Genomic DNA, 15,212 nt, shown 5'->3' with positions numbered 1-15,212 from the left:
TGGGCAACATCCCCAAGAACATGTACATCTTAGCTTCAAGAAACTCAAGGAAATCTGCCACATAGTAGGAATATTTCATCCAATGACTTCTTAGACTTTAATACAACCTTTATATTAATATTTCTTTTATTCTTTAGACATACTTCTTTGGCCCTAAGAAAAATTGATTTTTCCCATCACTTCTCAAAAGATTGTTCAACTAATTTTATAGAAACAATGCCAGAAACAATATTCATGAGAGCATGTCTTAGGCCACACTCAGATCTGTGATGTGAATTTTTCATCTATGAATAAATCTTATTTATCTTCAATGAAAGGAGGGTTTAGCAAAGATGGAAGCAATTTCCCATTAGCTTGACTAAAACTTGGACAGGCTTTTCCCTGTCTCCAAAACACTGAGCTCCATCTTTAGACTGTAAAATATCTGAGCCCCTGACAGAAGTTTACACAAGGGATTTCTTATCTCCTTCCTCTCTTCAGTCTGTTTGGAAATCCATGTAACCTAATCATACAGCAAAGAAAACATTCTAAACCAAATGGCCTTAATTTCTGACTCAGTGAGTAATCAGTGACCATCATCCCCTAAAGTCCTCCAATGCTTTCCAATCGCCCACCCTGAGTTTTAAAATCTCCACTACTCTTCATCTCAGTGAAGTTGAGTTCTAGTCTTTCTTCCCTGATACTGTAGTCCTTGATTGAAAATATCCTTGCCTGTTTAACCTCATCCAGTACAAATTTTTGACACTAATTAGTACTGAACAGAACTCTTCCTTTTGTACTAGGATAAAAAATGGTCCAAATTCATATCACCTCTTTGAAATGTGGATCTTCTGGTCTGGAAAATATCATTATTTCCAATTCTTGTATGTGGTCACCCATCACTGTTCTGCTTTGGGTAATCCATATCTTTTCTAACACACTCAGATGAAGTTGCTTCTTTGCACTTGTCTTCAGAGAATGAGGAGTATATCGGTAGCACTGTGTCCTAGACAATTATGTTGCTTCACCCAGCATATACACCTAAACTATATTTGGAAATAATGGTGGGGTTTGATTATATATGCAACTGAGAAGCAGGTATGACTATTAAAAACACCAGTGCAGAGACATTGACTCTTCACTCTCCAAAATTTCTAGAGTTATGGGAAATGTCAGTGGAGAAATAATTGCTTAGCACAGAGATTATATTCTATAGAGGGATACAAGTAGTTAATTGATATGTAAAATTTGAATGTCTGATGGGTGACAAATGAGGAGTGGCTTGTAGTGTCTAACACACCTCTATTAGACTGAAACTGCTATTAATAATATAGCACACTTGTATTCTGCCTAGTCTAATTTTTGGTATGATGTATGAGAAATCATTTCCTTTGGATTTATCCAGATTCATTCAGAACATATACCATAGAAAATATAAATTTGTCATATTTCATCCATAATGGTGGAAAGTCTTCTAAATTCTAGAGTTACTCTGCCTTATGACTATATATTATTGTTCTTTTGAATTTGGGAAAAGGAATAACCAGTACATACATGTTGAGAGTAAAATATAATGGAAAAAAGTCTAATTTTCTTTTGTTTTTAATAGATCCAATCCATCCTAAAATAGTTATTGTTCTGTTGCTTAATTTAATCATATCAGGAGATAACAAATAGAGTAGTACAGTTATGCTGAAGGATAATTTCAATTTAGGTAGTTTCCATTTTCATTTCTACATATTAAAACAAGCATCACTTTGCTCATGCCCTAGTGGAAATTATTTTCCCTTTATATTTACAGAAAATATCACTATAAAAAGAAAATTATTGCTTTGGAATATAAAACTTTGTTTTCCAAGTTAATTTTTAAATCCTTTAAAATTTTTAATTTCTCTCTTCAAAGCAATTATAATATTTTTCCTAATTGCATACTCTGCTGAATGAATGAGGAATGAGTACCTGATGCTTTGGAACTTGTGTTGGAATCTTTGTCCATGTATTCACAGAGAAGATTCTACATGAATCACTCTTCTCAGGGATCCCACCACCTCTTTGTTTTGCAGGCTGTAGATGACAGGGCTGAACATAGACGTGGGGATGGTGTAAAAGATGGCCAGAACTTGTCCTCTCTTGGAAAGTGAATAGATTTAGGGTGTAGATAGGTGTAAACAAAGGCTATATAATATAATATCACCACAGTGAGGTGGGTACTACATGTTAAATAGGTACTCTTCTTCCCTTCTGCTGACTACATGCAGTGAACAGCAAGGAGAACTTGGCCGTAGGAACATGTGATGCCAATGAAAGGAAATATGAGGAAAGGGCAGTCATCCAAAACACTATGTACTCATAGACCCAGATGTCCATACACTCCAGAGTGAGCATGGCTAGTACATCACAGAAGAAGTGATTGGTGATCATGGATCTGCAATATGGGATGTGGAGTATATATGCAGTGTGGGTACAGGCAATGATAGACTGCATGATCCAAGATCTTATGATCTTCAACACACATTCGTGTTTGCTCATACAAATATGATAGAGCAGAGTTTAGGAAATAGCTATGTAATGGTTATAGGCCATAGATGCCAAGAGAAGGCCTTCTGCCCAGCTGTATTCATGAAGAAGAAACTCTGAACCCTGCACCCAATGAAGGAGATAGATTGTTTCCAAACAGATAATTGGAAGCCATCTTGGGGACAATAATTGAGATATAATTTAGCTTCATGAGGGAGAGTTGACTACGTAAGAAAAAGTGGTGTGGAGATGAATGTTTTGCCAGTCTGTATATATTATATCCTCCAGAAAAATCCCTGTTCTTTAATGTATTCTTCTGGGGGCAGATGTATTAGTGTGCATTGGGTTGGAACCTATTGGTTCAATGTCCATGGAGATGTGACCCACCCAAACATATGTGATAACTCTGATTGGATAATTTCTATGGAGGCATAGCCCTGCCCATTCAGAGTGGTCCTTGTTTAGTTTGCTGGAGAACCATATAAGCTCAGACAGAAGGAGCTCATAGTTAGCTGGAGCTGAGATAGACATTTTGAAGATGGCCATGGGAAGCTGATGCAGACATTTTGGAGAACGTGACTTTGAAATGTAACGTGGGGGGAAGCAGATGCCACCCACATGCCTTTCCAGCTAACAAAGGTTTTCTGGATGCCAGTGGCCTTTCTCCAGTGAAGGTATGCTTTATGGACAATTTATGGCCTTAAGACCGTAACTGTGTAGCTAAATAAACCCCCTTTTTAAGAAGCCAATCCACTTCTGGTGATTTGCATTCTGGCAGCATTAGCAAACTGAAAAAGATGTCCAAGGTAATGAGAAGGATCATAGAGAGGCTGTCAATCATAGCCATTAAGAAAATGAAAATGATGAAAGTGAAGAGGAAGAGTCCAATTCTTGTTGCTGGAAACATCCCCAATTAGATGAAATCAGTTGATGTTTGATTATAATATCCCAATGGAAATCACTTGCACTTTCCTGAATGCCAGAACAAGATTAAATAAGTATAAATCATCAACTTATTTTTAATTTGTTTGTTAATCAGACTATGATTAATTTTGGAGCTATACCATTCCTAACACAAGAATAAAATGATCTATCTTGATAGTAGAAAACCCATTTTTTGACATGTGCATACTATTTGAGGAGGTATACACTTATGGCAAAAATATTTTGAAAGAAATCTGTGAAGTTATAAGAAAAATATGGTTCTATAACAAAAGCAGGATGTAGGTATTTTATTGTCCTAAATAAATTCAGAGATCAAGAACAGACATTAAATGAAAATGTATGCATCAAAAATCAATACAAGTGCACAGATTTTACACCCTTATTATGAATGACTTTTATGATATTTTTTTTTTGTGGAGATGGAGTTTTTCCTCTATATATATTCTATAAAAATTACCTCTGAGACTGCAGCAGCCTCTCATCTCATCATGGAAGTATATATCCTTCTTGAGTGCTCTTTGCACAGTAATGCTTTATCAAACTTCCACAAAATCAGTTATCACAGTTTGGCTTTTCTGTTCAAAAATCTAAAATGAATTATATTGCCAAGTATCACATACACAGTCATTTTATTCATATTTTCAATTTCCAGCTTTCTTCCCTGTGTATTCTCTTCTGACTCCTCAACACATTTCTGTGTGTTCAGTTAATGCAGGCCCTTTATCTGAATGTCTATATCCTATATGCATTGTACTTTCCATATTTATGATACTGTACTTCCCAAAGAGAAATTTTAGTTTTTCCACTTCTCTAATATATAGGTACCATTATACACTGATTTAGGGTATCACATTCTTACTCTTTCCCCTTTTTTCCAATGTCTTATTTCATTTAAATATCTTTCCAATTTCAGGTATTTGGGGGGATGATATTACCTCTCCTCCTTAAAATCAAAATACCATGATGATAAAATCTAAATATATTTTATAAATTTTAAATTAAAAAGCAGAGAGAAAGAGTGAGATAGGAGGAAAAAGAGAAAGAGGAAAATGAGAACAGGAGAGAAGATTGACATAGATGAAATATTTCAGGAAATTTTGAAAGATGGAATTTGGATAGAGGTGCTATCACACTTAAAGTTAGGGTAAGAACCTGGATGGTTCTGTGGGAGATGATTCTCCTCTGGAGTGGAAAACCATCTATTGATAAACTCAGTTTACTATGTGATAGAAAGGATTATAGTGCTTCAGTCTTTCATAGTATTCTGGAACCAAAAGTAATCAGAATTTTTAGGGTGTTGCTATTATGAAAAAAGTGGAAATCCATACATTTGTGCATACAAACATACACAGACATTGTATATACACTTATATAAAATAGCTTGGAAGAATGCAGAATGAGACGGTACATGTAAAAGAAAATAACTTTCTTAAGAGAAGCATTAGAAATTATAAAATTCACAGCACAGCAATCATGATATATAGAAAATGAAGGTCCAGAAAATAATAAAGTTCTTTTGGAAATTACAAAACATAGTGTTTGGCAAAATACCAACTAAAATTTTCAAAAGATAAAGTAGAGCAATTCTACCAGAAAAGAAAAAACAAAATACAGAACATGCTAGCAATATAAAGAAATCATTATTTAAGAAACAAGAAATTTGAGAACCAATATAGCAGGACCAATGTACACTGACAGACATTCCTAAAGGAAGTACACAGTAAGTTAGTAAATGATTGAAATTATCAAAAGACAACATTTTGTAAGAACTGAAATATTTGGGCCACCATATTAAAGCATCATGCAGAGAACAAAAAAAAAATGAAAATTATTTTATTGACAGACGTTTTATTGAAAATTCTAAATGTCTTCTTGAAAATATTTTCTTGAAAAATCTCAATATCAAGTACTAATGCAAAATACTGAAAGCTTCTTGAGAGAAACAATGATCAAAATTATGAGAAAAAAATATATTTCTTTATAGGAACAACTAAAGTATCTTATATTTTTATATTAGTAGTAAAATTTAGAAGACAGAGCAATGTTGCCAACCATTCCCCCCAAGAAATAAAGTGAATGAAACTAAGGGAAATCTGTGGAGGTGGTAACTGGAGAAGGGGACAGGTTCCCAACCATAGTGATCAGAATCACAGGATGCTAATAGTGATTTAGAAATAAAGAATTAGAAAAAATCCTGTTGTTTGAAAATATAAGGGTAAATATAGGAAAAAAATGGTAAGATATTTTTAGCTGTTACCCCAGGAGAGCAAATTTTGTGGTAAGGATGAATGGGTTATTGGTCCATCAATTTTCCTTGTGAGAGCTATTGATGTTATGTTCATGCATTACTTGAATAAACATAAAGTGATTTAAAAATCATGGCACAGAGGATTGTGGGAAGATAGCTAAGGGGAAATCTCCAGGAATAAGTACCAACCACCTAAACAACTATTAGCCAGGCAACAGTGCCTGAAACCACTATTTTGAAACTCTGGAGGTCAGAAGAACATGGTACAAAATTCAAGAAAGAGTGAAAGGAAGAGGCTGATAAATTACAGTGCTAAAATGCAAATTCATGAAAAGAAATAAAAACAAAATAATATCATGGTTAAGAATTTATAAGTACTTAAATTATTCCAGATGTGAATCTCTAATTAAAGTATATGAAACTTAATGGAAGAGTCCTGAGCTTGCATGGAATCAACAGATAATTACTGTGTGGTCCCTGACAACTTCCAGTGCCAACACTGGCAGAAGAAATGTTTTCTTAAATGTCATTTGGATTCAACTGGAGAAAATATTAAATTTATATCAGAGTATATTTAATTTGCATTTTAAAATATTGACAAGGTAGACAATGTAATATTTGTAATTACCAATGAAATTACTAAACAATCACTCCTATCATTTTTGTTTTGCATAGGGCTATGAGAAAGTTTCTATGAGGAATTAATATTGTAATTTAAAGATTGAGGAAAAGAAGCATAGGAGAGAAATAATGAATGGCATATTAAATCTGTTATTTGATGCTGTGTATTATGACTTATCTGGTAGATTGAATTGTGTACCTATTTTAGGCATGTGCCTGGTATTTCTGTTGATGTGAACCCATTGCAAATAAGATATCTTAAAGATATAACTTCAGATAAGATGTGGTACAACTGTTTCTTGGTGAGCTTTAATCCAGATCACTGGAGTCCTTTATAAGTGGAGTGAAAGTCACACAGAGGGAAGTCCCAGAGATCAGGCAGAATCTGGAATCAGTGGACATGGGGAGACAAAAGAGGAGATTTCACCATATTTGTTGCCATATGACAGAAAAGCCAATCACCCAGGATTATCTGGAGCAAGCTCCAGAATGCAATAGTCTTCTCAGAGATAGCATCATCTTGCTGGACCTCAGTTTTGGACTTTTGTAAGCAAATTAATCCCCATTGTTTAAGCCAACATATTGTATGGTCTTAGTTTTAGCAGGTAGGAAAATAAAAACTGTCAATGCAGCACTTTGATTACCCATGTCACACAGTTCTTAAGCACTAATATCCTACTGTGTGATGTAATGTAATGGAGAGCTATGCCTCATAGGTAAGGAAGCAGCTGCATACAGAGTGTCTTTTGCAAAGTTAGAAAAAAAAGTTATTTCAGCTTATACAAAAATAAATCAACATATTTTGCTTTTATCCACTGAAATAACAACAAATTACTAATTTGAACCTATGAAATATTTTCACTTGTCTTTATTTTTTTATTTTATTGTGATTGTTCACATTCCAACAATCATCCAAAGATCCAAAGTACACAATCAATTGCCCATGGTATCATCATACAGCTGTGCATCCATCACAATTAATTCTTTTTCAATTTTTAGAACACTTTCATTACTCCAGAGAAGAAATAAAGACAAAAAAGAAAATTTGAATCCTCTCATACCCCTAACTATCCCCCCTCCATTACTGACTCATAGTATTAGTATGGTCCATTTGTTACTGTTGATGAAAGAATGCTAAAATGCTAACTGTTGTTCATATTTTGCAATAAGTATATTTCCCTATGTACCCCTCTATTATTAACTTCTAGTTATAGTGTTATATATTTGTTGTAGTTCATGAAGAGATTTCAGATATCTGTACAGTTAATCATGGAAATTGCCCACCACAAGATTCATTGTTTTATACATTCCCATATTTTAATCTCCAACTTTCCTTCCAGTGACATACATGATCCTATGCTTCCCATTTCCACTGCATACACATACCATTCAGCACTGTTATTCTCACAATAACATGCTACTATCACCTCTGTCCATATCCAAACACTTAAGTTTAAGCAAGTTAAACATTCTGCTCATAATAATGAGCCAATCCCCATTCTTTATCCTGGCAACTTTTACTTCATGTCTATGAGTTTACATATTATAATTAGTTCATATCAGTGAGACAATACAATATTTGTTATTATGTGTCTGACTTAATTCACTCAATATAGTGTCATCAAGTTTTCTGCATCAACCTGCTTTTCTTAAGACAGTTTTGATCACTAACTATACATTCTATCCTAAGTAAAAAATTGATGGTTCCCTGTATAATCATGCATTTGTGCATTCACACCATTACCACTATCTCTTTAAGGACATCTCCATTTCTTCCACAAAGAAAGAGGTAGAGTCAAAGAAGGCAGGGAGACACAAGAAAAGGACATGTAAAATTTGACAACTAAAATGAAGCAAAAGGTAAGATAGAATCAACCTGAAGTACAATAAGAGTGAGACAACATCACCAATGACAATAGTCCCAGACCTCCCCATTATGTACTCCTCTTATAGTCTTTAGCTTTGATACATTGCCCTTGTTACACTGGAGAGAGCATAATACAGTGATTCAGTTAACTATAGTTTCTAGTTTGCATTGGTTGTATTTACTCCCAATACCACCCTATTTTAACACCTTGCAAGTTTGACATCCATTTTTTCTCCCTCATGTAAAAATATACTTGTACCTTTTATCACAATCATTCAGCACACTTGGTTTCACTGAGATATTCAGTCCCTGTCTTTATCTTTCCTCTTTCCTTCTGGTGTCCTACATGCAGCTTAACTTTCCTCTTTCAACCATACTCAGAGCCATCTTAGTTCAGTGTTCCTACATTGTTGTGCTACTATCTCCCAAAATTGTGTTCCAAATCTCTCACTCCTGTCCTTTCCCTTTTGTCTGTAGTGCTCCGTTTAGTGTTTTCTCTAGTGCAGGTATCTTGTTCACAAACTCTCCCATTTTTTGTGTGTTGGAAAATATTTTAAACTCTCCTTTATATTTGAAGGACTGTCTTTTTGCATATAGGATTCTTGGTTGGCAGTTTTTCTCTTTCAGTATTAAATATATCACACCACTTCTTTCTTGCCTCCATGGTTTCTACTGAGAAATCTGCACATAGTCTTATCAAGCTTCCTTTGTAAGTGATGTATTGCTTGTCTCTTGCTGCCTTCAGGATTTTCTCATTTTTCTTTGATGTTTGATAATCTGTTTATTAAGTGTCTTGTTTTAGGTCTATTCAGATCTATTCTGTTGGGGTATGCTGTGCTTCTTGGATCTAGAATTTTACGTTTTTCATAAGACATGGTAAATTTTCATTGATTACATCTATCATTCTTTCTTTCCCTTTTCTGTTCTCTTCTCCATCTGGGACACACATAGCACATACCTTCATGTGCTTCTTGTCATTTAATTTCCTGAGATGTTTCTGTTAGTTTTCCATTCTTTTCTCTATCTCTCCTTTTGTGTGTAGGATTTCAGATGTCTTGTTCTCCAATTCATGAGTGTTTTCTTCTGCCTCTTGATATCTGATGTTTTATGTCTCCATTGTGCTTTTCATCTCTTGTATTGTGCCTTTCATTTCCATATATTCTGCCAGTTGTTTCTTCAAATTTTTGATTTCTACCTTATGTTTTCCCCCAGTGTTTTCTTTATTTCCTTCATCTCTTTTGCCATATCTTCCCTGAACTCATTGATTTCATTTTTGAGTTGATTTAGCATATTTCTTTGAATATCTTTAATTGATTGTTACATAAAAGTGAAACAATATAACAACTGTATCTTAATGGATGTGTAAGTTTTTCTCTTTCACTGGGCCATAACTTCATTTGTCCTTGCATTATTTGTACTTTTCTGTTGTCTACACATCTGATTCCCTGGTAACTCCAATCAGATTTTCGCAGGCCAGAATGGGTTCAGGTCTCAGAATGGGATTATATTCAGTTTTGAGTTTTCTGTGGGTGTATCTTAGAAAAATGAGATGTTCCTGTGAAGCTTCTAGCCATTGTGCTTTTCCTAACCTGTCCAGTATGTGGCACCTGTTACCTTGTCAGTCCCAACTGTGGAAGGATATGCAGCCCCTTTAGTTTCTGTATTGGCTGTTTCCCCCAGGTTCTGCAGATTGAGTTCTGAAGGTAAGGCCAGCATTAGAGCTTGGCCCCACCTCCTCCCTCTTAGGGAAGCTACAATCCCTAGGGAGTTATCTTCTGCATTTGAATTTCCTCTATGTCTCTCTGACTCTGTTATCTCCACTCCTCTCTGGGTCAGAGTGCTGCAAACTGAAAATGTCTGAGGATCTCTCCACTGAGCCACGCAGGTTAAGAGAGATAAAAGGGAATGAAGGACCATTTTCAGAACCAGTTCATGGCTCCTAGTTTAAGCAGTTTGTCAGAGAGCACCTGGTCTTCTGGGCTTCCTTTCTTGGGGCAAAGTTTTCTGGCTCTTTAAGGTCAGTCCTTTATAAAAGCCACAGCCTGCTGGTTAGGGGTTTGTTAGTGTTTGTAGCTTGTATTCAGCAGTCTACATTTGTTAATTAATACCCCATTAGAAGCTGGGCTGAATTATATTCACTTGTTCCAGTACAGTTGCTTTCTCTCACACTGAAGTGTTGTAGATCAGCCTGCTGTTGTGGGAAGGGAGCTCATGGAATGGTTCTGCAGTTTTTACTTACAGATTTTATGCTGTGATCTCAGCCTTTTGACCCAATTGAGGTTATTGTATGATGCATGGAGAGTCATGGTTGTCCCCCAGTGGTTGTTCCAGATTATTTACAAGCTGTTCCAGATTGTTTATTAATTCCTCCAGGGGACTAACTCTATTCCACTCCTCTCTATGCCACAATATTACCACTACCTCACCTGTCTCAATTTTTTATTTCCCCTAAATCCTTTTTTCATTTTGGCCTCAGCATTAATGATATTTTACCCATGAGGAAAGAACAAGTAGAAAACTCCTAAAGGTCCTAAAAATGGTTACATGTTGGGTAAAAGAAACACCAAAGGGGAGATAAAGATATACACTTTCATTGACCATATCTACTCAGTGGTTCCTGATATATTTCAGCATTTGCTCCAGAATTAAATTGAATTTAATAATTTCCATAAACTCTTGAGTTGAAATCACCACTGATATCTTGAAATCTTATAGAATCAGCAATTTTAAGTGATTTAACATGGATCCCATCTAGTAAGTCTTACATATATATTTGCATATGAAAATTTTAAGTGAATTCATGCCCCGTATTTATTTGCTTGTGAATATATAGAGATAATCATTCTGAAATTATGGTGTTTCACTCTTTAACCTCCCAAAACTAAAATGAAAGATAAAAGGAAAAAAAAGAACAGAAAAATAAAGCTAATAACATAGAAATTCTCTGTAGGTGATAGGTGGTGAGAATATAAAATGAATTGTGACTTTATATCATAATAAATTGTTTTATTGTTTAAAACATATGATTTTCATAATCTCTTCCTTCTTCTATTTCTCATGTCTCCTGGATTTGCCATACTTTCACTTGTTCCTTGCAAGAACACAACTTTCATGAATTGTGGAAGATGATAGACACATAATCATAGAAAAATAGATTCCTGGTACCACTAAGTGAAGATCAATTCTTGCATTGTTTTCAATTCCAAAGTGTACCTACCTAGGATATATTCTCTACACAAAAGGAAACATAGGATGTTCTCTGTAATTCAGGTTGTAGACATTTTTATTTATGAATGATGAGGAATATCCTTCAATTGTTACCCAATTGTCAAAATGAATTATATATTACATTCATACAATAAGTATGTCTTTTATTGAATAGACATTATTTCCTTTAACTATAATTCATTGCTGAAAGTTAAAACTGCACTTAATATATGTACCTACATATGTTTATACTATATATTTTGATTATTTAATTATAAAAGATATAGATTTTTAAAATATAGTCTCACTAACATAAAATGAAATAAATGAATCTCAGAGATGTGAAATTAGTTATTCAAGACCATAAGGAGACCTAGAGAAAGAGATAACCTGTAGCATTGTAGACAATTAACTGATCTCTTCAGAAGCACACATCTTTTCATACACTTATCCCATAATTGATAAATAAATAATCTCATAGAAAGATTATTCTTGGTGAACAAAGGTCTGGAATCTTTGGGTTTGGCTTCACCATTTACATAGCAAGCAACAGTATGAATTTCCATATAACCTCACTAATTTTCTTTTGCTATAAATTTTATGGAATCCTAAGCTGAATATTTAAAAGCCCTTGAAACTCAAGAAACTCCCCACTAAGTTTCACATAAATTCTCATCAGTTCTTCGGTTTACTGAAGGTCTCCAAAATATCCTAAGAATATAGGTCTTTTAAAAGTTACCTTCCTTACCCATCTTTAATGCTGGAAACCCTGTATATCATGTATAAGTTCAGTTTTCCTGTGAGTGCTTTGAATTTATTGGCCATAGAAAGTCAATTTTAGTTCTCTAAGTATGTCTTAACATATATGAACTTCATATCTGTAAATAAAAACTATTTTTCACTAAAAACAGTTGTCTAGAATTTACTGTATTGTAAAATTACATTCTTAAAATCAGATTTAGATGATTCAACAGTACATGCTGAAGTTAGATAAGGCTTACTTTGGCAAGTATCCTTGCATGTGATTCCTCACTACACCAAAGTTTCAAAAATCAATACAATTAAAGAAGCAAAAATTCATAATAATTAAGTTACTGGCTTACAAATTAATAATCTTATTTAATATTTAAGAAAACTACTTACAAATATATAGAATGAAATAGATATTGAGTACCATAAAATTGTTAGAGTTGAAAGAGATCTAGATGACTCAGTATGTTTGCATGTGTGCATGTCAGTGCATATCTAAATTATATGCCTTCATTTGGTGAATCAGTATTAATAAAGAGATGAGTAGATAAATATATAGATGGTGATTTTGATAGATAGATATAAGCTGATTGCTAGAGCATACCTTTATTTTTGATTCAGAATGGGATGGATGTATTCTACTTCATTGTACAAGTAAGACTACTGAATGTTTTGGATAAAAACTAGATCTAATTTTGGCTGTGAAACATACTAGATATGTAAATTTGGGTTAGTGAGTTTATCTGTATGAGATTGCAGCTTATAAATAGAACAGATATAAAGAAATAATCAGGGGCAAGATGGCAGAGTGGTGAGGTGTAGGTTTTAGTTAGTCCTCCAGGGCAGTAGGTAGAAAGTCAGGAACCATGTGAACCCGACACTGGAGAGCAATTTGACTTTCAGCTTACTTCATACAACACTCAGGAATGGGTGGAACAGCTGAGACCATTGAAATCTATAAGTCCTCATGGTCAGGGGCCCATGCCCCTCCCTGCCAGGCTCAGTGCCATGGGAGGAGGGGCTGTCAGTGCTGGGAACAAGGAGGGAGAACTGCAGTTTTGGATCTTATTAAAAACTCAGACTGCTGATCCAAACTCCAAACATAGATAGACTGAGAACAGACACCAGAGAATCCAGGAGCAGTCAGCCCAGTGGGAAGGAGATAGGGATAGGAGAAACAGCAAAAAAAATTCCCCAAAGTAAAAAACAGAGACCTTTTGGAGTTATGGTGCACATAGAATGGAGAAAGGAAGGAGTCAAACAGAGTCAGGCTTATATGCAAATCCACAGGGCAAGTTTCTTTGTCTGAAGAACCAGTTTCTCTGCTTTCTTGATTGTTCCTTAATGGCCCTAATCTCCTTGTCTCTTAGCATTTCCATAGCCCATTAGGACTACAAGGAGGGGCATTCTTTATTTATCTTTATCTCTTCTTCTAAAACAATTACTGTATGAAGCCCATTACAGAATGCCTCAAAGACTTACAATTTGGGCCCCAAAAAGAGCAGAGCTAAGAGAGCTCTGAGACCAAAAGCAGTAAGTCCAGTGGCTGAAAAAATTGCTAAACACTACATATTCCCAAGCAAATGGGGCATCCCCTCACAGAAATCTTCCCAGTGGGCTGGGAATTCTCCTGCCTGGCACCAGCACCACAGCCCAGAGCTATGCCACACAACCCAGTGTGATGGGAAGTGTTTCCAACAACACTCACCACAATGTCAGGCATGGACAATAGCCTTTCCCACACCCTCAACTAATTGTCCCAGAGCTGGGAAGGTGAAGCTGTCTGAAAAGTGTAAAATTAACATGCCCCATTCAGCCATCTTTTCAGCAGACTTGGAACACCCCTACACAGCCCTGCAGCCAGAACCTCCCTTGGGAGACAGCACTCACCTGTGACATTGCACAGTTACCCCTAAGCAGATGACCTAGGGTTGCATGGCTTGGAAGAGGGATCCACTTGCACATCCCAGGGAACATATGCCAGTACCAAGGACTTGTGGGTCAGGGACAGAGAAAAACTGTGCCAAGACTTAACTAAAGGATTAGAAAATTGCAACAGCTTTTAATCTCATGGAACACCTGGGAGATTTGATTATTAAAGCTGCTCCCTCTCTGTAACTGCTCAGACAATCTCCCATATGCAGGGCAAGAAACAACAAATACACACACAAGCTTGGTGCACCAATTGGACCCCACAAGGCTCACACCCCCACTCCCCACAAAGACAAATTTGGGGAGAACTGGCTTGAGGGGAATAGGTGGCTTGTGGATGCTACCTGCTAGTTAGTTAAAGAAAGTGTACTCCACAAAGCTGTAGATCTGACAAATTAGAGATGAGGGTTTGAATCAGTCTACTTTTCCAAAAAGAACTCTATCAAGTTAAGTGAATGCCAACAGGCCAAAAACAACAGAAAAAATTAAAGCATATTGAAAAAACAGATGGTATGTATAACACAAGTCCAAGCAACCCAATCAAAAGATCAGAGGAGACACAGTACTTGGAGCAATTAATCAAAGAAATAAAGGTGAAAAATGAGAACATGGCATGGTATACAAAGTACATGAAGAAGAACCTAGAAGAGCATAAAGAAGAAATTGCAAGAGTAAATAAAAAAGATCTTATGTATGTAAATAAAAGTTAACCAAATTAAAAACATTCTGGATACTCATAGCACAAGATTAGAGGAAACTGAACAGTGAATCATTGACCTAGAGGATGACAGAATGGAAAATGAAAGAACAAAAGAAAGAATGGGGAAATAAATTGAAATTGAAATGGAACTCAGGGATGTGATAGATAGTATAAAATATCCAAATATAAGGGGTAAAGAAGGGTAAAATTCTAGGAAGAGTATTCAAAGAAATTTTTGGGGAAAACATCCCAAATCTTCTAAACACCATAAATAAAAAAATCATAAATGTCCAGTGAACTCCAAATAGAATAAATCCAAATATACCCTCTCCAAGACAATATTCTGATCAGACTGTCAAATACTGAAGTGAAGGAGCAAGTTCCAAAAGCAGTAAGAGAAAAGCCATTCACCACATACAAAGGAAACTGCATAAGACAAACTAGTG

The 15,212-nt window shown here is 35.3% G+C and overlaps 1 pseudogene; it reads right to left on the bottom strand.

Annotated features, from left to right (window-relative positions):
• Positions 1-1,979: 1,979 nt before the first annotated feature.
• Positions 1,980-15,212, bottom strand: part of LOC119511351 — a 65,686-nt pseudogene continuing 52,453 nt past the window's right edge.

This window comes from Choloepus didactylus, chromosome 16 (genome assembly GCF_015220235.1).
Source record: "Choloepus didactylus isolate mChoDid1 chromosome 16, mChoDid1.pri, whole genome shotgun sequence".
In the NCBI taxonomy this organism is placed as follows: Eukaryota; Metazoa; Chordata; class Mammalia; order Pilosa; family Megalonychidae; genus Choloepus; species Choloepus didactylus.
This window is presented reverse-complemented; position numbering and strand designations above follow the sequence as displayed.